This window comes from Amphibalanus amphitrite, unplaced genomic scaffold (assembly GCF_019059575.1).
Source record: "Amphibalanus amphitrite isolate SeventyFive unplaced genomic scaffold, NRLGWU_Aamphi_draft 000172F_arrow, whole genome shotgun sequence".
Taxonomy (NCBI): Eukaryota; Metazoa; Arthropoda; class Thecostraca; order Balanomorpha; family Balanidae; genus Amphibalanus; species Amphibalanus amphitrite.
In genome coordinates this window covers 31,706-54,658 of record NW_024881667.1, presented here as the reverse complement: position 1 = coordinate 54,658, position 22,953 = coordinate 31,706, and the positions used below count along the sequence as shown (strand labels likewise).

General features: G+C 53.0%; 1 protein-coding gene across 2 annotated transcripts in view; it reads right to left on the bottom strand.

Moving 5' to 3' along the window:
* LOC122383742 overlaps positions 1-19,459 on the bottom strand; it is a 60,220-nt gene extending 40,761 nt beyond the window's left edge. Inside the window, exon 1 of one of the 2 annotated variants that reach the window (XM_043370475.1) lies at positions 19,069-19,459. The gene's annotated coding sequence lies outside the window, so the exon portion shown is untranslated. The remainder of the gene's footprint in view (positions 1-19,068) is intronic. The other variant, XM_043370476.1, reaches the window with a different exon arrangement.
* Between the last annotated feature and the right edge of the window lie 3,494 nt (positions 19,460-22,953).

Below are 22,953 nucleotides of genomic sequence, written 5' to 3'. Positions count from 1 at the left end.
GCAGCTGCTGGACAGAGCTACCAGGTATCGAGACATGGTAACGAAATATGCCGTATATGGGTATCGGTGGCACAGAGCTCCTCGTAATCTGCTGCTCGATATCTTTTCTAAACAAACCTGCAGCAAATCCACACCAAACAGAATCCGATCGAAAATCAGCAAACGTGCAGTCATGCGACGGTTGCATGATCTCTTCGGCCTGACTGCAAAAAGACCTTGCTGGACACTGGACTCTTCAGTCTAAACACAGAAACAGTACTGGTTAAGCAGAACAGTGGCTTTTTAAGAGTTCTCGAGTTCGGTTACCTCCCTGAGTCAGCTATAATATGGGTCTCAGAGAGCCGAAGGTCATGGAAGGGATCTGGGTGGGCGGACGTACTGACTTAATAACAAGACGTCAGATCCGGGATAGCCTGTGACAGTGATATTCAATTCCCAAACGCCACCAGACCTATTCGCTGCAGATAGAGCACCTTTGAAGAGGAGGGCAGATAAAAAGTTCAAGCAAGAGCCAAGAACTAAGCAAGAGCAAGACAAAAAAAAAAATATTAGCCTCCATGTCAGCCACGCCTTACCTATTGCTACCCCAAACCCAGACCATTATGACATTGGTCCCGTTTTGGCCCGTAATGTCCACAGTTCGACAGCATCGTCCCTCGTCTCTGACGTCATCGGTCACCGTGCAGTCAGCTGTTGTGGTACCTGTCCGACCTTCAGCGGGACAGCCGAATCCCTATGGCGCCGGTCTCAGTTGTACGGCCTCCCGGTCGACGCTCGCGGTCGCCGCCGTCCGAGCACTCATGAGCTCATGACTCGTATCGCGCGTGGCTCGTCACAGTTGCAGCCGCTCCACCACGGTATGTCATCAGAAATTCCACCGACGTACCATAGAGTCCTCTCGGCTACTAGAGATAATTCCATCCCACTCCAGCAATGTCCATTGTCGGGCTATAAACGGCCATCAAATGCATTACAAAGTGTGCTCGACGTCGGCGAGTGAAATGGGACGGACACCTCTCCAGCTCAGGGCCGAGTCCCCGCACCGGAGTGTCGGAGCTCGGGGGAGTGGTGAGACGGCCTCTCGAGCACGCGGCGCCCCTCGGGGGTCTATTGGACCACTCGGTCACCACTCGGTCGGTGCGTCGGAGCTCAGCGGTGACGACTATAGCACTCGGCGGAGAGAACTAATGCTGTCCACGAGTACAGCGCTAGGGTCCACGGTGGTCAGGGGGGGGGGGCGGTGTTTTGAGGTTCACGATCCGGGGGCGGTCCACGACCTCGGCATACCGGTGATCCCAGGTGATCCAGAGGCAGCCCGTGACCGCAACATTTCTGCATTTATCAACAAGACCACAGTTTTCTACGACAGCGCTTTGAATGTTTCTAAGTAAGTGCCTATCATCAAGCTGTCCCATTATCGACGTTAAACATCTTGATTGGAAGCACCCGATAAATGCCCGATGCTCACGTCCATCTTCTACTGCCAAGTGATCCCAATTTTTAGGTCAATTTCAGCTCACTAATCATAATTACATAAAATTATCAGACAGGCCTCGGGCTCAGTTAGCGTTCCGTTATGTGACGTTACTCTATACACCGCTTCCTGCCTAAACTAGCCTATACACTGGTACAAACGGTTACCTACGACATTCCTGTGAACAAATATTTAAATTTAAGCAGCTTGTTGCCTAATAAGTAAATGCTACACAGAACTAAAGATGAAAGCCGCGCCGATATCTCGCATATTCGATAATGTATGCGATAACCATTACATGTTTGCTTTCGTTGAGTTTGCATCGGTACCGTTATATCTCTATGCGAATTACATTTATACAAATGCATACAAATTACATACAAACTACATCGCTACATACAGAACCATCAATAATCAATATCCCGCTGGGCATAACTGATGCACCGTTAGGTAAGTACCAGTGGCACTGCACCTACCGGTTTGCCTCCCCCTTCTCTGACAGTTGTCGATACTGCCTAGGAGTGGTGCGGGAGGGGGCGGGTCGGAGTGTGTCGGTTATTGACACCGTCTGCGACACACCGAGGTGGCCGCGGGCGCGGGCAAACACCCAGTCCGAGGGCAGCCGATGGGCACACATGCTCGCCACTGTGGCGTCATGTTTACATAGCGCGTCCAGCGGTCGGGCCGTCCGACCGTCACCCGGTCCGAGCGTCGGCAGCGCACCGGTCCGGCCCTGTGCCACAGAGCTACCGAGCTGCCCCTAAACCAGAGAGTCAGCAATCTGCCCCTGTGCAGCCGAGCTCGGGACGTAGCTATCCCACAGAGCTACCGGGATGCCCCTGTCCCGGAGAGCTGTCCCACAAGCTGTCCCCTGTGTCCCAACGAGGTACGGACCTGTCCCCGCCCCATGGGGCGGGGCTTTGTGCAGGGCTCTGCCCCGTTGGGCTTTGTACACAAAGTCACAGAGCTCTTGTCCCCGAGCGACCGAGCGACGGTGCTGCCCCTGCCCCAACGAGCGACAGAGCTGGTCCTCAGTCTGCGACTCTCTTTGTGCCACTGAGTGACTGAGCAGACACCGTCCGGGGTTTCACATTAATTACAACCGGAAGCTCTCCCGAATATTCGTTCGTTCACTGGTTGATGGGTTTAAAGCTTAGGTACCCAATGCATACTGAAGCCTCTGTCATGATCCCTCGCCTCCCCAGAGACCGCTTAGTCTTGCAGCAAAATCAGTCACTAATGTGGTCCAACTGACGTTACATCATCAACGCGTCGCCGTCGAAACCTCAGAAGAGCAATAAAAACTGGCACATGTCACTGACGAAGCTAACAGATCAGCTCAGTTGACATCATCGGAGCACTGACGGTGAGTTGTGCGCAGTCGCGAAGACCAAGACAGAGCTCTGGGCTGATCTCGCATACCGGACGGCCGCCACAGGGGCCTGCTTGTTCAGCTGGGACGGGGCTGCGGAAACGGCACGCACCTCGCGCTCACGCCGCCAGTCGATCTCACGCGCTCACTGTTTATTCGACAAACAGCTTTCAGCCAGCTCATTTGTCGGGGGAATGTAGTCGTGTCCATGGGTGTTAATGATTATTGCCGTCAAAATACGAGAGCGCCATGATGAGGATAGCGTCCCTTCATCAGACATCCATCAGTATGATCAAGACGTTGCCATTTTGGGCTGGACCTCCGACCTAGGGTTGTGGGAGCTGCCTAATCACTGACTTAGGTACATAAAGCAGTGTGGAATTGAAGCTGTGTTAATTGTTTAAAAACAAGCAAGAAAGCAACACAACCACGCCCCAGGCAAGACTGAAATTACCGAGGTCTACATCCCTAGAGGTCTACAACCTTTTAGGTAAAAGGGGATTCCATGTGGTTGCCTAAATGCCTAGTCAACCGTTCAGGAGATGCATTGGTATTGAACATAAATTAAGCTATACTCGATCAAGGATGCGGCTATGTTATTCAGGAACTCGTCTGGCTGGTGTAGCCAGTAGAAACACTGTAAGATACAGATATCTCTGTATTTCGCCACAAAATCGAGACATATATAGTTTTACATACGAACTTACTTATCTAGTATTGCACACATGTTGGCGAGAACATCGAATGTAATAAACGAATACATATGGTTTTTAATATACACATAGCCAATGCAGTTGTCCAAACAATACAGCAGTTTAAGCGAACGGAACGTTAAAAGGGGGACGCACAACTTAATCGAAGGCTTTAGCAATTTAGAGACTGGTAAAAGCGACACCTATTAACAAAACTGTAACTCGCGGTTCACAGCATCTAGCGGCGACCGGCAGAAGTACATGGGCCTAGCGGTGACCGGCAGAAGTAGGTACATGGCTACATCACTCCCCCGCCCTAGTTAAACACCATAAAAAGAAGTTTGGCGGCGAGTACGCGACGAACGGCGGAGAGGGGGCGGCGAAGCAGGCGGCGGGCCCGGCGGCACGCGGCGAGCCGGGCGAGAGCCGCCGGGGGCACCTGAGCGGCTGGGTGCAGGCGATGCAGCAGGCGGGCGGTCCACCGAGCTGTCTGTCGCTGTAGTAGGCGTGTCGTTCACCAGGACGTCCGGTGCTGCAGGCGGCGTTGCGGCAGGCATGTTGTCCGTGAAGGCCGGTTTACACCGAGCCAGGGTGACGGTGTCGCGTCGCCCGAGACGGTCGATGGTGACGGTGTGCTGGTCGCGGGATAGGACACGATAAGGACCGTCATAGACGTATTGGAAAGGAGAGCGATGCGAATCGCGTCGGATGAAGACGTGGGAGCAGGTTTGCATGTCTTGAGAGATGAAGATTTGGCGGGAACCAGGACGAGGAGGAGTTGGACGGAGCTCCGACATGGCGGCACGGAGACGAGAGGCTAGGGAAGCCGGATCAGAAGAAGTGTCCGACGACATGGGGGAGAGGAAGTCACCAGGAAGTCGGAGACTGCAACCATAGACTAGGTCTGCAGCGGTGCATCCGAGATCCTCCTTGAGGGTCGTGCGCACTCCGAGTAGCACCAGAGGAAGTCGGTCCGACCAGGAGACGGCGTCGTCATCGGTCCGCAGAGCTGACTTCAGTTGGCGGTGGAAGCGCTCTACCATCCCGTTTGCTTCTGGGTGGTAGGCGCAGGTCCGGATCCGAGAGGTGCCGAGAAGCTTGGAGACTTCTGTCCAGAGGCGGGACTCGAACTGGGATCCTCTGTCGGTGGTGATGAGTTCGGGTACTCCGAAGCGGGCGATCCAGCCGCTGACGAGATGCCGAGCCACCGTGACGGCGTCCATGGTGGGCAGAGGAATTGCCTCGGGCCATCGGGTGAAGCGGTCGACGACAGTCAGGAGGTAGGAGTTGCCATGGGACGGAGGAAGTGGTCCGACAAGGTCGATGTGGATGTGCAGGAAGCGAGAGTCAGGTGGCTGGAAACTGCCCATGGGTGGCTTCGTGTGGCGCTGGATCTTGGCACGCTGACAGTGCTGGCAGCTCCGGACGAAGGCACGGATGTCCGCGTTGATGTGGGGCCAGATGAACCTCGATGAGATGAGATGACGCGTAGCGTTGATGCCAGGATGAGACAAGTCGTGGAAGCTCTTGATGATGGAAGGGCGGAGTCTGGCTGGGACTACAGGTCTAGGTGTGGCCGTTGAGGTGTCGCACCAGAGACGTAGATGCGGATGATCAGGGACTGGGAAGTCACGGATGACCAGAGATGAGGATTGTTGCAGCTTCGGCAGGTCAGGATCGTTGGCTTGGTGTAGGGCGATGTCGGCCAGGCTCAGAAGGCCGGGTGAAGGTGTAGCTGCGGCAGAAGCTGGCGCAGACACTGAGCTGATCCGTGAGATGGCGTCAGCTACCGGGTTGAGGTGTCCAGGAACATGTCCGATCTTGCTGGTGTGCTGCAGAATCAGGTCCATGTGACGTTGTTCACGGAGAGAATGGTTGGCGTTGCCGTTGGCCTTGAGAGCAAAGACGAGCGGCTTGTGGTCCGTGAGGATCTCGAAGTCGCGTCCTTCCAGATAGGGCAGGAAATGTCGCACGGCGAGGTACATCGCGAGCAATTCCCGTCCAAAGGTGCTGTAGCGGCGTTGGGTGGGCGTGAACTTGCGCGAGAAGAAGGCGAGAGGCTGGAGAGAACCACCAACTCGCTGGTGGAGCACGGCGCCGGCTGCCGTGCTGCTGGCGTCAGTGCTGAGGCTCAGAGCTGCATCTTTGACGGGATGAGCGAGCTGGGTGACGTCAGCGAGGGCGGCTTTGGCTGCAGAGAAGGCGGCGTCTGCCTCTGGGGTCCACGTGACTGAAGAAGCTCGGTCGTCTGAGGCAGTCAGGCCGTGGAGAGGTGCCAGAAGAGCAGCAGCGTGTGGGATGAAGCGGTGATAGAAGTTGATCATCCCCAGGAACTTCTTGAGGCTCTTCTTTGACTCTGGACGGTCGAAGTTCTTGATCGCACTGACTCGATCGTCGAGAGGAGTGATGCCTCCGCTGGAGATCTGGTGGCCGAGGTAGGAGATGCTCTCCATGCCGAAGGCGCACTTCGATGGGTTGAGGAGCACACCGTTGCGGGAAAGACGGCTGAAGACCTCTCGGAGGTGTGACAGGTGTTCCGAGATGCTGCTGCTGGCGATGAGGATGTCGTCTACATAGACGAAGGCGAAGTCCAGGCCACGGAGGATGTGATCCATGAACCTTTGGAAGGTCTGAGCGCAGTTCCGGAGACCGTACGGCATACGGAGGAACTCGAAGGCGCCGAAGGGCGTTGTGATCGCTGTCTTGGCGATGTCTTCTGGGGCCATCGGTATCTGGTTGAAGGCCCTGACGAGGTCGAGCCGAGAGTAGATCGATGTCCCAGCGAGGCAGGCAGTGAAGTCGTGGAGATGTGGTAGTGGGTACCGGTCAGGCACTGTGATGCGGTTCAGTGCACGGTAATCACCACAGGGTCTCCAATCTCCAGACGACTTGGGCACCATGTGCAGCGGTGATGCATACCGACTGCTGCTGGGTCGGATGACTCCGAGACTGAGGAGGCGCTGGAACTCTGCCTTGGCAGTGGCGAGTCGAGCTGGATCCAGACGGCGTGGGCGGCAGAAGACTGGAGGGCCGGTAGTCTCGATGTGATGTCGGACTGAGTGCTGTGGCTCCGGATGATGTGACGGCTGGGTGAGGCTGGGGAATTCTCGAAGGAGGTTAAGGAATGCTGGGTTGTCGGTTCCGACGACGGCTGTCAGTCCGGTGGATGGCACTGAGGAGTGGGAAGCAGGTGAGGACAACTCAGTTAGGTGGTCGATGAGACGGCCTCTCTTGGTGTCGACGAGGAGATCATACGAGGAGAGGAAGTCGGCTCCTAGGAGAGGATGGGAGACGTCCGCGATGATGAAGATCCAGTTGAAATCTCTTCTGAGGCCGAGAGAAAGCGTGAGCATGCGCTGACCATAGGTCTGGATGCTGCTGTTGTTGGCTGCTTGCAGATCCAGACCGTTGGTTCCGCGAGCACGATCGGTGGGTGTCGCTGGAAGAACACTGTACTCGGCTCCAGTGTCGATGAGGAAGGTGATACCAGTGTTGTTGTCCTTGAGTCTCAGAAGGCCGCTGGCTGGAGGGACGTCAGGGTTGAGCAGGGCAGGTGCAGACGTCTGTGTCACCTGTCCTACTGCTGGTTTCCCGAGGTCTGAGTTGCGGTTGCAGACCACGAGCACGGTGACTGACATGAGCGCGCGTTGGTACCGAACTTGTGGTGGTACCAGCAGAAGGAAGCACCAGCGCCGGTAGATGTGTTGGTTGCAGGGCTGGGTGACCGGGCAGCAGCAGACAGGTCGCGTGGTGGACGGTGGCGAGCGCGGCCGGGGGCACGGGATGCAGACCTCTCTCGGCGGCGCGTCTCGTCCACCAGGGTGGCGACTGATGTTGTGAGGGCCGTGATACCAGTCAGCAGCTGGCTCATCAGGTCTTGGAGGTGGAAGGGTCCTGCAGGAGCAGCAGGTGAGGCTGCAGCAGGCGCAGAAGTCGATACCGCGGCGAGAAGGCCTGAGGTAGGTGCAGCGACGTCCGACTGCTGCGGAAGCTCCAGGAGTCGGTCGGCAGTGCTAGCGATGGTCGCAAGGTCCGTCCCAAGCGGCAGGCACTGGAGGAAGGGCTGAGTCCGAGGCGGAAGAGCATTGAGGAAGATCTGGCGGATGAGCGGGGAATCTTGTGAGCCTTCAGCTTCAGCAAGGTCCAGGAGATGCCGGAGGAATTGGGAAGGACGCCTGTCGCCGAGTTGTTGGCCAGAGAGCAGGCAGCGAAGACGCTGTTCGACTGATTTGCCGAACCGCTGACGGATGGCGTCGGAAAGGATGGTGTAAGGTCGGTCTAGAGGAGGGTTGCGGAGGATGTCGGTGAAGTCGCGCAGGAGGTGGCCAGGAAGGAGAGTAGCGGCGATCCGGAAGCGGCTGAGCTCATCGTCCACAGCTGCCTGAGAGAAGAAGAGGTCGAGCTGGACGAGCCAGATCACGGGGTCCTCCTCGAAGAAGCGCGGCGGCGCGACGTGGCTGCGTGGCGCGGTCGCCACGCGGAGGTAGTCCGGTTGGGCGGCAGCGGCAGCAGCAGCAGCAGCGGCATGCGAGGCGGCGGCGGCGGCTGCACCGGCGCCGGCGGCTGCACCGGTGCCGGCGGCTGCACCGGCGCCGGCAGGCTGGGTCTTCTGGTCCATGGCTGCCGAGAGCAATGGTCGGGAAGATCGGTGGCGGCGACGGCGACACGGCGATCGGCAGGTGCTGCGGTGCAGCTGCAGAGGTAGCCGGACGGTAAGGTGAGCCGATGAAGTAGCTGGATCGTAGTGCAGCAGTAGTAGTCGGCGTTATCCAGTTCCACACAGCACAAAAGAAGAATCCTCGTGGAGACACACCATCCGCCACTTCCTTCCTACACAAAGAGAGCTGGAGGAGATAGCTCAGGGTGCAGGCCAGTGTCGGTGTGCCAGGGAACACGAGGGGATAGCGATCCCATGGTGCGTAGAACGCGGGGTCACCAATCTGGCTGGTGTAGCCAGTAGAAACACTGTAAGATACAGATATCTCTGTATTTCGCCACAAAATCGAGACATATATAGTTTTACATACGAACTTACTTATCTAGTATTGCACACATGTTGGCGAGAACATCGAATGTAATAAACGAATACATATGGTTTTTAATATACACATAGCCAATGCAGTTGTCCAAACAATACAGCAGTTTAAGCGAACGGAACGTTAAAAGGGGGACGCACAACTTAATCGAAGGCTTTAGCAATTTAGAGACTGGTAAAAGCGACACCTATTAACAAAACTGTAACTCGCGGTTCACAGCATCTAGCGGCGACCGGCAGAAGTACATGGGCCTAGCGGTGACCGGCAGAAGTAGGTACATGGCTACACTCGCTCTACTAATCTGAAACCATGGCAAGTCCGGTAAATGTGGACGCATCATTTAGGAAAAAAATAGTGTTATATAGTCTCCCTAAACCATAGCGACCCATACCATCGACACCGTTTCCACAACCCACCGAGACTTTCCCAAGTCATTTTCCGCGCTATTTCAGAGCGTACATCTCCGCTCTGTTGACTGCTGGCATCAAAGGCACTCTTCCCATCAGCTGCCGTGCTGAACACCGTGAGAACCCGTCCCGGCTGTTTACAGAGACGGTACTGTCACGGCCGGCACAGAGTCGGCGCCGCCGCCGTCACTGTCGCACGCCGCTGTTGACACTGCAATTTGGACGGATTAATTGTGCCGACGGGCGCCCAAGTTGGACGCGGTGGCGCCGCGGTGCGTCCTCCGAGGTCCCGGGCGCACAGCTGTACCAAACAGTGGTTCCGCTGCCGACAATGATAGACGGGAGCGGTGAAGACCGGTCACCGCGGCAACGGTGTCGACAACACAGAAATACGGCGAGTGCGGCTCAGAGCCAGCGCCACGCGTAGGTGTGTAACTACCCGTGAGGATAACGTCGAGTGCTAACGATTCGGTCGACCGACGGACTAGGCGAAAATGCACCCAACGCTAGCTGCGACACTTGTTAGGAGTAACCGAGAGCACCATTAGCTTCTCCTCGATGCTAAGGGCCAGGAAAGATGACACGAAGAAATGCACAGACAGTGATATGAATACAAGCGACAGCGATCTCAAAACAAACTTTCACGGCACAAATTTCCATATTTCACACCGGAATCTTTCTCAAAGAATGCGTCCCCACTCAATCGCCTCACGTTCCTTCTTCCCACCCTTCCCACTCGTCCATCTCCATTCTGGCTCCCGGCAGCCGGCACGGGGCCCACCGCACAATTGGCTCTGAAGCGCCGCAGTCGCCGCCGCCAGCCGATCAGCGCCGTAAGCGGTCACGTGACCAATGCTGCCGCACGCAACCGCTGTCGACAGGTCGCCAAACAAACGGCTCTGGGGAGAGGCGGATAGCTTGTTCGCGGCCGCTCCAAACTGGTGCGGGAGGAACCGAGTGGCCCCGCCAGCAGATGAACGGGCGGCGATGGGTGTTGAATGGACAAGGAATTGAAGGGAGCACGTGCAGCAGAGGCAAGACAACTCCACAATGTGCGGACACTGGACTAACGGAAGTGAACGACGCTGGTCAAGATTGGCTGATCTAGGTCAAGTAAAGACGACGGATGAAGTTGATTGCTTCAATTCAATATAAATTGATCGCGGATTGACATATTCACAGTTTGCTCGAGGCCAAACTGATGGAGCTGCTGCGCAAATGCTCTTTAGGCTGTCCAGCAATTGCTATGCTGATAGCTTCATCCTAATGAACGGGAAGAGAGATTGCAGGCAGGTGGCTCACATCATTACCCAAATAATCTATGACGTGAACGAGAGGCCAAATGCGAACCACCTTCCAGCAGCCTCAGCTACTTGGCATCTTATTACAAAATACGATGCATAAAACTTTGACGAAGCGATATAACATAAAGCGCAATGAGCACGGTGATGAAATTACGTCACAACACGCACCTCCCTTCAGCGGATGACGAGACATCTGCGATAGAGGCATTGCTTGAGGGTACTAAACTGAAACGCTTCAAGTCAATGCCCATCCCTCGGTGGATCATTACACGAAACCACGTTAGAAATTTAGACAACTCGTTGAGCCTACGGCCCGCAACCAGACCATCTCCGGCGGTTAGCTGTCATCTGCGACACGAACTGTTTGGCGCGAGGCCTCGGACGGGCTCACTGGCGGTCGCAGGGGGGGGGGCACGGGGGCCATGGCCCCCCCTTTGGTGCTGAAAGGTGGGGCCATACTATCTTTTGGCCCCACCTTCCAGATCGAACAAAAGTCCTAGAAAAGCTTTTCGTATGTTTCATTTTCTTTCTTGCGCCATTAAAGGACGTAAATTTCACTCATGAGTGGGCTCAGTTTCGCATTCTGTCAATTTGGCGGTCAGCGTCGCTGGCACCGGTTCACGAGTATGGCCGGATCTTATATGGAATATCAGCGTGGGTTTACTTAACCCGCGCCCAGATGGGGTCTGCCGAGCAACGCGGTCTGATGGGGGGGGGGGGCCATTTTGGCCCCCCCCTCAGATCTCGAGAACCACGCAACATAGCGACAAGCGGTAAACGGTGTTGGATAGCCCCAGCGGGGAACTACCTTGTGACCCAATTTCATTGACCTCGGTCAAACCGATGACGTCACAGGTCAGGTCAAAGGTCGAATTTTCACCGTTTACAGGCATTTCAAGAAATGCATTGTAAAATCGAGTAAAATGCATTTCATTGAAAATCATCGATGGAGAAATGTTCTTCAAACACATATTTTGCTATTTGAGGTCACTGATACCAGGTCAGGTCACAGAGGTCAGGTCACTGGGGGGGGGGGGGGTCACAATATGAAAGTGTCGTGTGATACATGTTTTATGGTCCATTTTACATGACAAATGCGATTATGTGGGTCAGACAGACTTTAGGGCCAGCTTAGGTCACGTTTTGGTCAAGGTCAGGTCAAGGTCAGGTCAAGGTCAGGTCAAATTAGGTCAAATTTCAAAGTTGATATTTTTGCATAAAATGGGTATCGATTCGATGCAGCTCGTCACGGGGAGTTCAATGGTGGTCTCCGTTTTGCGCTACGAGGTCTAGAACTGCTAAAAATTGAGTTCAAAAATTTGACGTCATCAATTTTTAACAGTTTTTTTCCCTATAACTTGGCCAAAAAAAGAGGTATCGATCTAAAATTTGGTATGTATATCGAAGAGCGCAGGGACTATCACATATATTCCGGTTTTTCGAAATTCGAAAATTTTTTGGAAATTTTTTTAGTTTTTCTAAAAAAATCAATTTTTTTGATTTTTGGGGGTCAAAATCCCAAAATTTCGAAAATCCGAGATAGCAGTTTTGTAGCGCCGTTTTTTCTCTACACAACCACATAAAGAACTTTAAAATTTCTTGTTAACTGTAGAATTGGTGAGCGTTTCAAGATGTCATGTTTTTTGCTCATTTTTGCTCGAACATGACCTCAGTTTGACCTCAATAACTCCTGACCTGAGGTGACCTGTGACTTGAAATTTTGTGTGAAGGTGTCAAATTGATGCCCAGTAAGGTACCCAAAATTTGGCGGCGCCGCCGTTTTCTCGCTATTTAAGAAAAACCACAGGGGGGGGGCCAAAATGGCCCCCCCCCCATCAGGGCGCGGGTTAAGGCTCTCGTAGGCCCAGCATTCAGCAATGGCTGGCATGAGACCCTCTTCGGCAGTGGCGGCCAATCTCCTGCTAAAGGAGATTGGCTCCAAGACACTAAAGTAAGACCTCAAGGGTTGGTGCTGTGCACCTCAGAAGCCCGGTGGTGATGCCGTATGCCGGCTTGGTTTCTTAAGGATTAGCGTGGTACCTTCGGGGCCTGCATAGAGTTTGCATGAGCTAGTATGTAATCTCAGAGGCATGTGTGTAATGTGTACACAGTGGCGGTCGCGGGGGGCCGGGGGGCATCAGGGCCATGCCCCAAAGGTCAATAAAGGGGGCCATCAATCATCATATCATTTGACCCCCCTCAAACCCCCTCAAACAACCAATGGGCCCCCATATAGGTGTATGGGGCCCTGGCAATTATTCGATCGTCACGAGGCTAAAAAAAAGCCACGCCAAGCTATTAACCCGCGCGGGGCTGGGGTCTCCAGCCGAACGCGCGGGGCTGGGGGGGGGGTAAATTTTACCCCCCCCCCCTGTTATCTCCCGAACTAATGGTCCGATTTGGAAAATTCAAACGCCAATCGAAAGATCTCATCACGAACAACTAAAAACATGCACTTAATTTAAAGTTTGAGGTCAAGGTCAAGGTCAGGTCAAGGGTACAAATTGCAAGTTTCTACAGTATCGGTTTTGCACCGTAGTTGCCGAAGAATGGAGTCATCGACTGAGACTGATTGCCCAAAACGTGTTCTTAGACTACCAAGACAATATGCGTTGCATACCATGTCATTCAGAGGTCAAGGTCAAGGTCAGGTCAGGTCAGGTCAGGTCACCAAAAACAAAATATAGAAAAGGGCATGTGCGACACATGTTTTATGGGTCATTTTACTCATAGAATTCAATAGGCACACTCAATAAGTGATATGGACCACCTCTGGATGAATTTCAGGTCGAGGTCAGGTCAAGTGAGGTCAAATTTTGAAGTTGGTTCTTAAGGCCTAAAAAGGTGTCTATCTGATGCAGTTTTTCACGGCGAATCGAATGGTGCTATTTTTGTTTCCGTACCAGGTCTAGAACTTCCAAAAAAATCATTTTTCAAAATTTTTGTGTGTCGTGACGTCATACAATTTTGAATAACTCCCACATTTTTGAACCGATTCTTCTAAAAATTGGTATGTAGGTGCACATAGACCACTTCTCTGACATATATTCCGGTTTTTTCGATACACTCAAAATTTTAGATTTTATAACAATTTTCCCAAAAAAGTCAGTTTTTTGAAAAAATTTGGGCCAAAATCCAAAATTTTCAAAAAACCGAGATAGCCATTTGATAGACAAAGTAGAATGACGTATAACCTTTTTTGTTACGTCTTGATTCCCTTAAAAATGAAGATGTTAGCGGCGTTTGAAGCTTTGCCGTTTTTGAGGCGAAAATGGCGAACATGACGTCACTAAAACGTCAATTTCTCAAAAATTTTCCGACGGATTTCGCTCAAATTTTCAGGGAACGTGTCAAATTGATGTACGAAAAGGTACTGAAAGTTTGGCGGCGCTGCGCGCCGCCGTTTTTAAGATATTGCAAAAATTCGCGAGGGGGGGTAAAATTTACCCTCCCCCAGCCCCGCGCGGGTTAATATAGCTCCCACACCGGTCTTTGAGCGTCCTACACTGACCTCTGAGGGAACTTCAGTGGCGGTCAAGCGCCCACGTTGACCGCTAAGAGCCTACATCAACCTCTGAGGCCCCACATCTGGCCTATGAGGGCCCCTAACCGGCCTCAGGGGTCCCAACCGGCGTCTGAGGGTCTCACACCGGTCTCTGGTGGCCTTATTGTTTTATGGTGGTAAGGTCATGAATCCGCGTGCCTGACCTTCCAGTATACCTATGCTACACCGATCCGTCGTCATGGTGCAGCGGCCCGACCGGTGGGCACACCGTGAGACGGTAAATGGAACTGGTGATTTTGCCTTAAATTGAGCTCAAAGATTTCACGCAAGAATGAGATGGATGAAGCATAAGTAATGCCAACTGTGCGGCGCCTCGTGGACGTAAAAAATTAGCCGATCACCCCCCCCCCCTCCCGGTGACGGATAAATGTTATGTCCCGCGAGTGTGACTTTGGCCCCCCCTTTTGCTAGCGGCTGCGACCGCCAGTGGACGGGCTGCGTTCCTATCTGGGCCAGGAGCGCTGCAGGCCGCGGCTGGGAGGCGTCCCTCCACACCCTGAGGTCAGCCCGGCAACCGCACACGTCATCGGCCCGGCGGTGATGACGCCGCGACGCGACAGGCGACTGAAGAGAGGACCGGAGCAGGAGGCGGAAGGGAGGGTCGGTAATGAAGCCCGCGGCCGCGTGATGCGATGGACAGAGACGCCGGCCGCGGCAGTCGATGGCAGACGGAGCTGTCCGTGCAGAGTGACGGTGTAACGGTATGTGACGGGACGGTGCAGTGGTGACGGGTGTCTCAGTTCAGAACGATGAAGGCGAAATGCTGGTCAAAAGGGAACTTGATGACATTTATACCTACGCGGTAGCGGGTAGGGGAGTTTGTATGAAATATGACTGCAAGAGAATTCGAAGCGATATCAATTTATCACAAATTTCTTAAACAATATGGTAAAGAAGAAGCGGTGGACAGGTACTTAAAAATACCTTTTTCTTTTCTGTGAGGTGAGCTCTGTATCACTTAGAAATGCGATGAGTCGCTACATTAGCACGTAACGGAATTTTTCAATTGATCACTAGTTATGAACAGCGAACTATCGCGCCACGGCTCCAAGGCAAGGCTCTGTGCTGGCCGGTGTGGACCTGGATGACGCAGAGTCTCCCCTGAGCCATGCGTATCATGTGCCGAGCCAGGCTGTCAACGGCTGTCACCCCGGTGCGAGGTCATCGGACAAGGGGTGGGGAGAGGCAGCAGCGGACAGGAGCGGGGGGGGGGGGGCATGACAGACAGCAGGGGGCAGGAGTGGGGCATGGCTTCAGACAGCAGCGGACAGGAGTGTGGGACCATGGGACAAACAGTGCAGCGGACATGAGTAGGTATGGGACCAGGACAGATGTCAGGCAGGAGGAACGGGAGGCAGCCCCGACCAGCCAGCAGTGAGCGAGGCACGAACTGGACAGGATACCAAACAGGATTCGAGCGGAAGGGAAGGATCAGCGACTACCGCCAGTTCTATGGAAAATCATGTGCGGGGACAGCCCCGATATCTTATGCCGGGACATATAAACGCTCGTAAAAACCAGCACTAACAATACTACCGGCTGTGCATCGCACTATCGACTCAAGAACAAAACCAGTCTAACGACTCCGGCTCGGTTATTTCTACGGGTGACTTCGCAGGCACCGAGAGTCACCCTTCATTTGGCTCTCATCGACCACTTGCCGTCCTTGCAGCGCATCGGAGCATAACGTTTGAGACAGATCGATAAATAGGCCGTTATTGTGAGGCTGGTAGGGACATTATTAACCTCCGCCGCGTCCCGATGGCCGTGTACATAGCGATTAGCTCAGTCGACACAATGAATTGGGGAAAATTCGAGTTTATTTGCAGAGGAACGACCCCGAATTGGTTTGGCGTAATTCGTGACATGACTGGCGGCCGCTCCGTCGGTGGCATAGGGCCCCAGTATAGTGCCTCACTGCATAAACGGACGTCCGAGCCGCGTGGGTGTTCGAACGGCGGTCAGTCCCCCACCTCGCTCCGGCCCCCAGCGAGCTGAGTGGACCTTGGACCGGGACCGGGACCGGGACCGGACCGAGCGAGCAGAATCTGGGTGTGCGCGTGGAGGGCACAGAGAGCAGACTGCAACAATATACAGCGGGTCACAGTCAAACACAGAGTGCCAGCGTGATTGATAGCACGCATCAGTTGGTCCTACAGGCAGGTGGTCTTTTATAGTGCCGGCGCGGCAGTATATAATAGAACATGACTATTTTTCTTTCACGCATAGATAAATACACGTAAGATCAAATGAGACTGGACCACCGGGACAGGAAATGAAGATGCAGAGGTGCACGTTCTTTGAGTATTTGAAACGCCTGCTAATTCATCGATTTGTAATAGCCAAGCTACTAGGGTGGCCCGCGTGCTCCGCAACGCGAAAAGGGGTATTTACGATCGGCGGGTGTTTAGTTGTTCTTGTGTCGGTTGGGTTATCTATCTATTTCGGTCGATTGCCTTTTGACGGCTAAACGTTTTGGTTTGGAAAAAAATATCCACCGCATCGAGGTGCCCGTGTCTGATAAGCATGCTTTCCACTTCAGAATCTGTCAAATGTGTTTTATAATTTTGGTGCGTAGTTTTATGACAAATGAAAGGCGTAGATAATTTTCGCTAAAAATCGTTTTGCAGAGGTTCGAAACATTTATATTTTTAAGAATACTGTTACTTGTCATGCAAACGTGATGATTGGATCTTGGAGAGAATTGAATGCTCTTTCTAATGATAGCATTTTCAATTGTCAAGCGTATCAGGTTAAGCAGCAAATCCCGTGTAATTATTTAGTGGCACATTATGGACAAATACCATTTTCTCCAGCAATTTGTTCCACCTTGTTTTTGATTAGTTAGCTTTTCACAATTTTTCCATTAGAGGCGGTACATTTCTCTTCCCAATAGGAGTTGTTTCAACTCTCTCAGTCTGGCGGTCGCGTGAAAATGAAATAGAATCCAAAATCCATTTAAAGCGGCACTTTTTGAAATGAAATTGCCCTCACATGTGCACGTGGCACGTGCCACCCCTGCACCGCACACTATTCGATTGCCCGTTCGATTCTCTACACGATGCTGTTTTCCCCGTGCCGATCGGGCGCACGGCTACCGAGATATTGCACGGGGAACGGACCCGTGTCGGGCAAATTTAGCCATTTTTGCCCGTTTTTGCCAGCCGATTTATACATGTAAAGTCTATGACGCGAATTTGCACTTTTTGGGCACGCGCCACGCGCTCGCTATCGATCCGATCGAGCCGAGACCGCTCAAAGGCACGTTGTCCATCCTTGTTCTATAACTTGCGCAAATTTCAGCGCGGTAGGTGCAACGGTGTGACCTGTAACCCGCGCTACGTAGCACCATGTCGCGACCTTCGTAATAGACAGAAACTACGCCTTCCTCAAATAGTAATATAGATAAACCGCTGATGACAGCTGGGAGAGGGCAATCAGTTTAAATTTAGCATGAAACGTCCATGACTCAATAAATTTCTGAATTGTTTCTGATGGTGTCGCCATGAGGTTAATAGCTTTGCGAAATGCCTAATGTCCGAGGAAATTAGTGAAGACATTTAAGCTTTAAATTATAATGATCAGCCATGAAAACATCCGCCCGACATTCAGTGAAGGCTGCCTCGCGTTTAGCTCATAGAGCCACATTTACCGGTCGACTCGAGTCATTTGGTAGTCTGATGTCTACATAGACAGTAGGCAATCATCAATACATCTCTGACTTTGTTTCTATCAGTCGAACATCCCATTCGTTTACATGGCACGGCCACGCCGAGCTTTGGCCGCATATTGCGTCAGATTTCGACTGTTAGTTCTGCTGGGTCTTGTCGGGGATGTTTCATGAGATATAACAGTCTCGGGCCTTTTCAATTACTCAGCGTGATAACATGAAATGCAGATCTCACTTGCGATGACCCAGCGGTAAGCTCTGTGTTCACTGTTTAGTGAGCCCTGTATACTGACTTTGACTTTTTATATAGTAACGAACCTGTACCTAGTGCCTAGTGGCAGAAAAATACGTTAAGTGAAGGCCTTTTTAAACGCGTTATGTCCAGTCCAGCTTTCACATTTAATGATAATGAATGAGTTAATGATTTCACATTTAAAGATACGATAAGTAGGGTAAGACATCACGCCGACACACATTCCAAGCCGCAATGTTTCAGGTGTCTTTTGAAGGTTATCCAAAGAGATACATTGTTTTGGTTGAGAAAGTGTTAACTGGTGCTGACGGCCAAGATGTTGGTTAGACGTCAATTATGACATCGGAACCGATCGAGCCGTTTATTGCGCGGTTCGGAAAGGTGAATTGGTAAGCAGGTTCCCAATGCATTTTTTAACAGGATTGAATGTTTAATTCTTTTCTATTCCTTTATCTATCTTTTCCGCTCTCGGTCCCTCTCTTCTCTGCGCCCTCCTCTCCCTTCTCTCTCATTTTCTTTCCTTGCAAGAAAGCTTACCTCCCTTTCTTACTCCATCTCTTGGGAGTGGCATCTGATCAAGGCATTCCCAGCAAAATGATCTAAATACACTTAAGCAGTAATTGATGCCTTTTCTCGTACTTAAAATCATCCAGCAGAATTGTTTGAATAACATCCAATGAGTTGTAGAAATCTACGTTTACCGAAGAATCATGCACAATAGGTATGTCAGCAGGCAGCGCTGTGGAAACGGTAACAAATTATACCAGGCTGCGGTCCAGGCGCCGCTGAGGGTCTGTTTTGCTGCCGGTACGCAGTGTTCAGCGTTCACAGAGGTAGTTATTAGGCTGAACGCCGTCCGAATCCGCCGGGTGTCTGACTACGAACTGCGAGCAGCGTGCGCGCAGACACTAAACACTGACCGCCAGCCGTCGGCGATTTATAATTCATCTGTCACCGCTCCGCCGACAGTTGGACGGGACGAAATACGGTGGTGACAGTGGCAGGACAGCGATAAGACCGCGGCCATGATCATACTTCACCAGGGTAATGCGGAAAGGGTACGGCGGAGACAGCACTGCGGCGGAAACGGCGACGGTGGAGACAGCTACGGCAGAGACGGGCGGAAAATGTCACCGTCAGGGAAGGGCTGAAAAATCGTCAGATCACATCTCGACCACGACCGGGATTATTGCCGGCTATAAACACCAAGTACCGCTTCAGCGCCTTATTCCATTTCGCGAGACGTTTTCGATTTCACTGCTCCCGTGCTATGGCTGGTTCGTGTGAGGACTCACCTGGTTCACTCAGCGAGGGCCACAGCTCATGCTCCGTCAGCTCACACCTCTCACAGTCGGCCCTCGGGCTGCGGCGGCTCTGCCCCGCGGCGGTCACGCGCTACACGATTCGCCGGCGGCACTGGCAGGCGCTGCTCCTCGCGCGGACGGCCGGGCCGCGAGCGCCGCAGACCTGCAGCGCCTCTGGCGGCCGCAGGACTAACTACTGTCGCAGCGCGGTGACGGAGCTGCGCCCGCGGAGGCGGCGGCCGCTCCCGGGTCCCGGCGGCTCTGGCAGTGACGGTTAGGTGGCACCGGGGCCCTGTGTTATTGTAGCACCGATAGCTGACCGACAGGCCTGGACCCGTGGTCGGCCAGCTATAACGGTTCACCAGGGAGCGGCACAAGGTCTGACGGGAGCAGAGTCGCCTGCGCGGGACGTCTGCCGTGGACCGCGGTGGCGGCGCTCCGCGGCACCAGGGGACGGTCCGGTGCTCGAGTACTTACAGCCACAACTGTGTAGGTAAATACATACTTGTAACAGGCAGACAGCAGGCCAACGATTAGAGCAAGTCACAAGCAAACCGGCAGGCAAATCTCACCAGCAAATCTCACGATCTGGCAATTATGCAGATCTCACGAGTCACCCTACATGTTTTTCAGTAATCGCGTTCACCGCTTACGTTTCACAGACAGCTCGTGATTTGAAGTTGCTAATTGCCATTTGCTCCAGGTTAGATCAACAGCGGTGGATGATGTGACTTTTGCTATCAAATTCATATTTTTCTTGTAATATGGCAGGGAGAGATAAAACATCAAGAGTAAGAACGCACCTACAAATAAAAAAAAAATGGAGAAAAGCCCATCTAAACGATCTTTCACATATCAGTCGCGCATTTGGGCTTGGACGTCGGGTTCAAGTCGGGTTATGTGTGGCAAATCTTTAGTGCAAATACGGAAAATTAAGAGATCATTGATAAATACGTAGGAACGTGCCAAAAGTGGAGGCAACCGTCTGTTTCCATAGAAGGTAGGCATAGTCCACCTTCCTATCAAATGACAGAGAACCGAAACAAAGAGGCACTCGTCCGTATGGTTTCCGTCACAAATCTGGGCTGAGCCTGGGCTAATCCCTGATGTTAGCGCCGCCCAGCCGCCTTTCAAGTGAGTCTTGTCACGCCAGGAGCGTGTGGCATTGTTAACGACAGTGCCGGCCCCCACTAAGGGCGTGTTAACAGCGGGAAGTAGTTAGAAGTAGTTGAACGTCTTTACTCTTTATGTTGGCGGTGGACTCCCCGTGCAGTTTCGAGGGTACAAGGACTATCACTTCAACCTCTGCACTACGATTTAACCAACCCCTGAAATTTGTTATTGCTTACATTCTGATAGAATATTCATCAGACAAGAATATTCATTATTTCTTGGGCCTTACCCTTCAACTATTGTATGCACAGGGGTAGACAGCTGTGCTGAGTTGGGATTGCACGGGCGCAGCAAATGCGCCGCCGCCCTAGCGGTGACCTTGACCTCCGTCGTCTGTTGCGGCTTCAAAGCCAAGCCGGCGTGGAATTGGGAAAGCTCGTGCCTTTCCCATCTGGCACAATTGTCCACCGCTGTTTATACGAGCGGTGGACAATTGCTACAATTGCTCGTACAATCCTTATTTCTTGAATCCACGTTACCAAGGTCCTCAAGCTACTCATCTAGTCCGCCCGGCAGGGACGGAGCTTCCTATTCAGTTAGTGGGGCGGCTGTCCCACTAACTTGCCATTTTGCCCCTCCAATTAGCGTTTAGCTCACCTAGTTTAGCTCATTTGTAGGACTTTGTTTCTAAGCAAACCAATCTTATTCGCATTGAGGAGCTTTGAAATGTCTGTGTAAAACAAAATATTATCCCTGTAATGAAAAGCATTGATTAGGTGTTGCACTTAATCTAACTTATCGATTGGACATTGTAGGTTTGACGACTTTTTACCCCACCAAATTTCCTGGAAAAGCTAAGCTTCACCCATACTGGTTGGAGAATACTGAACTGCTCCTGAAATATGCAGATATACGAGGACTCACAGACTCACTTCAGAACACCGTGATTACAATTGTTGTCCTTATTTTCGTCAGGAGGAAGGAATAGGAGGTCACCATTTCCTTTATCGGCATAGGCGGATGTGTGTTTTTTATGCCGTTCGGTGGCGCCGATAGGTTGGACACTGTTGTGCAGCGTCGCAGCACTGAGCACTGATCGAACCCGAGGGGACTCATGTGCAGAGCTAGGTCCATCGTGCTGCGTAACTTGGTTGTCTGATTGTCCCGCCGGGCCCGAACGGGCTGACTTCTGGGCAGCGGACATCAGCGTCTGTTTAGACCGGAGGCAGTGAGCCGGACCGAACGAGCCGTTTATACAGAACCGGTGCACAGAGGGCCCCCGTGATACCGACGGACGGGGAGGGGCAGGGAGGTCGCCCCTGTGACCCAACGGAGGCGACAGGCCGGCCCGCCAATCGACGAAATTGTTTTCCGGCCAGCAATCAGTAGGAGGACCCCATTAAGTGGGTCATGCAATATGCAGTGGTAATCGCAGATTAGTCCCGTTTAATGATAACCTGCATAAATCACTTTTGTCGGCTGGCGCACGCAAGAGCGCGCGGTGGCGTCAGTCAGCACTGCGCCTCCGACTGGCTGATGAAGTCGTCCAACCGAGGCGCGGTCGGGTGGGGTCGCGGTCCGCCGCTGGTATGACGTGTTGTCGACCTTTGTCTGCGCGCCCCGCCCACCGGTGTGATATGACAACGGTACAGACCGACCCGGTGACCGATCAATCAGCTGCGAGGCACCGGGACTGTCTCTCGGTAGACCGTCTTAGCGGGACCGTCTCAGCGGGACGGTCCGTTCGAAAAGCAGAGCACCGACTGGGCCGCATGAGAGCCGAGCGCTGAATGAACTGACATACGAGTACACCTGGTAATTTATTACAGCCTTTCATATTTTGAATTGAGCTATCTAAACAAGTGAGGCTAAAAAATGTAGAGCGAAACGCACAGCAAGTTGGCCATACAATGTCGGATCGACACCTTCAGATCTATAGCCTTCCACAAACGCTAGCATTCCTCAGCAGTCAGACCCATCGCCGGCCGCTCCTCCTTCACAGCGCTGGCCGCCCGCCCTTAGGTCTCCAGTTCCCCACTCACCCACTGCCCCTCGGGCCGCCGCCAAACGAGCCAGATCGCTGCGGGGCTCAGCAATCAATGTGGTGTCATCACGCGAGTCGAGACTTACCGAGCGTCGGCTCTGCGGCATCAGCTGCCGGCCGGTGGTCTGGGGAACGCCCTCCGCCCACTATCCACCGCCCGCCGCCCACCGCCCACCGCCCTCCGCCCACCAGTAACTTCCACCGCCCTCCGCCCTCCATCCACCGCCCGCCGCCCACCATCCACCACCCACCGCCCACCGCCCTCCGCCCTCCGCCCACAGGCAACTTCCACCGCCCGCCGCCCACTATCCACCGCCTGCCGCCCGCGGCCCACTACCAACCACCCTCCCCAATCACCGCCGTTTTCTGTGGATGCTACCCCGAGCAGGCAGGCAGCGGCCGGACCCTGCAGGTGCACCGAATGGCAGCCATCCCACTCCGATGCCATGGTCGTGACATGCGGCAACTTAAATGATGCGACGGAAGTCTCTGGCACCTTGTTTCGGTGTCAGCCGGATTACATATTGCTTCCAGGGTTATGCAAACGCGGTGACGCGGTCGTATGCTATTGTTTCATTTGAGTTAACGTGATGGCCACTCACTAACTCCAGCACTTCATCTGCGGGTTTCATGCAGAGAATAAATGGACCCGGGAAGTTTGTGGCTAGAAGTTGACCTATGAAATTATGGGTGAACGAATAGATAAATGAGATTGTGGA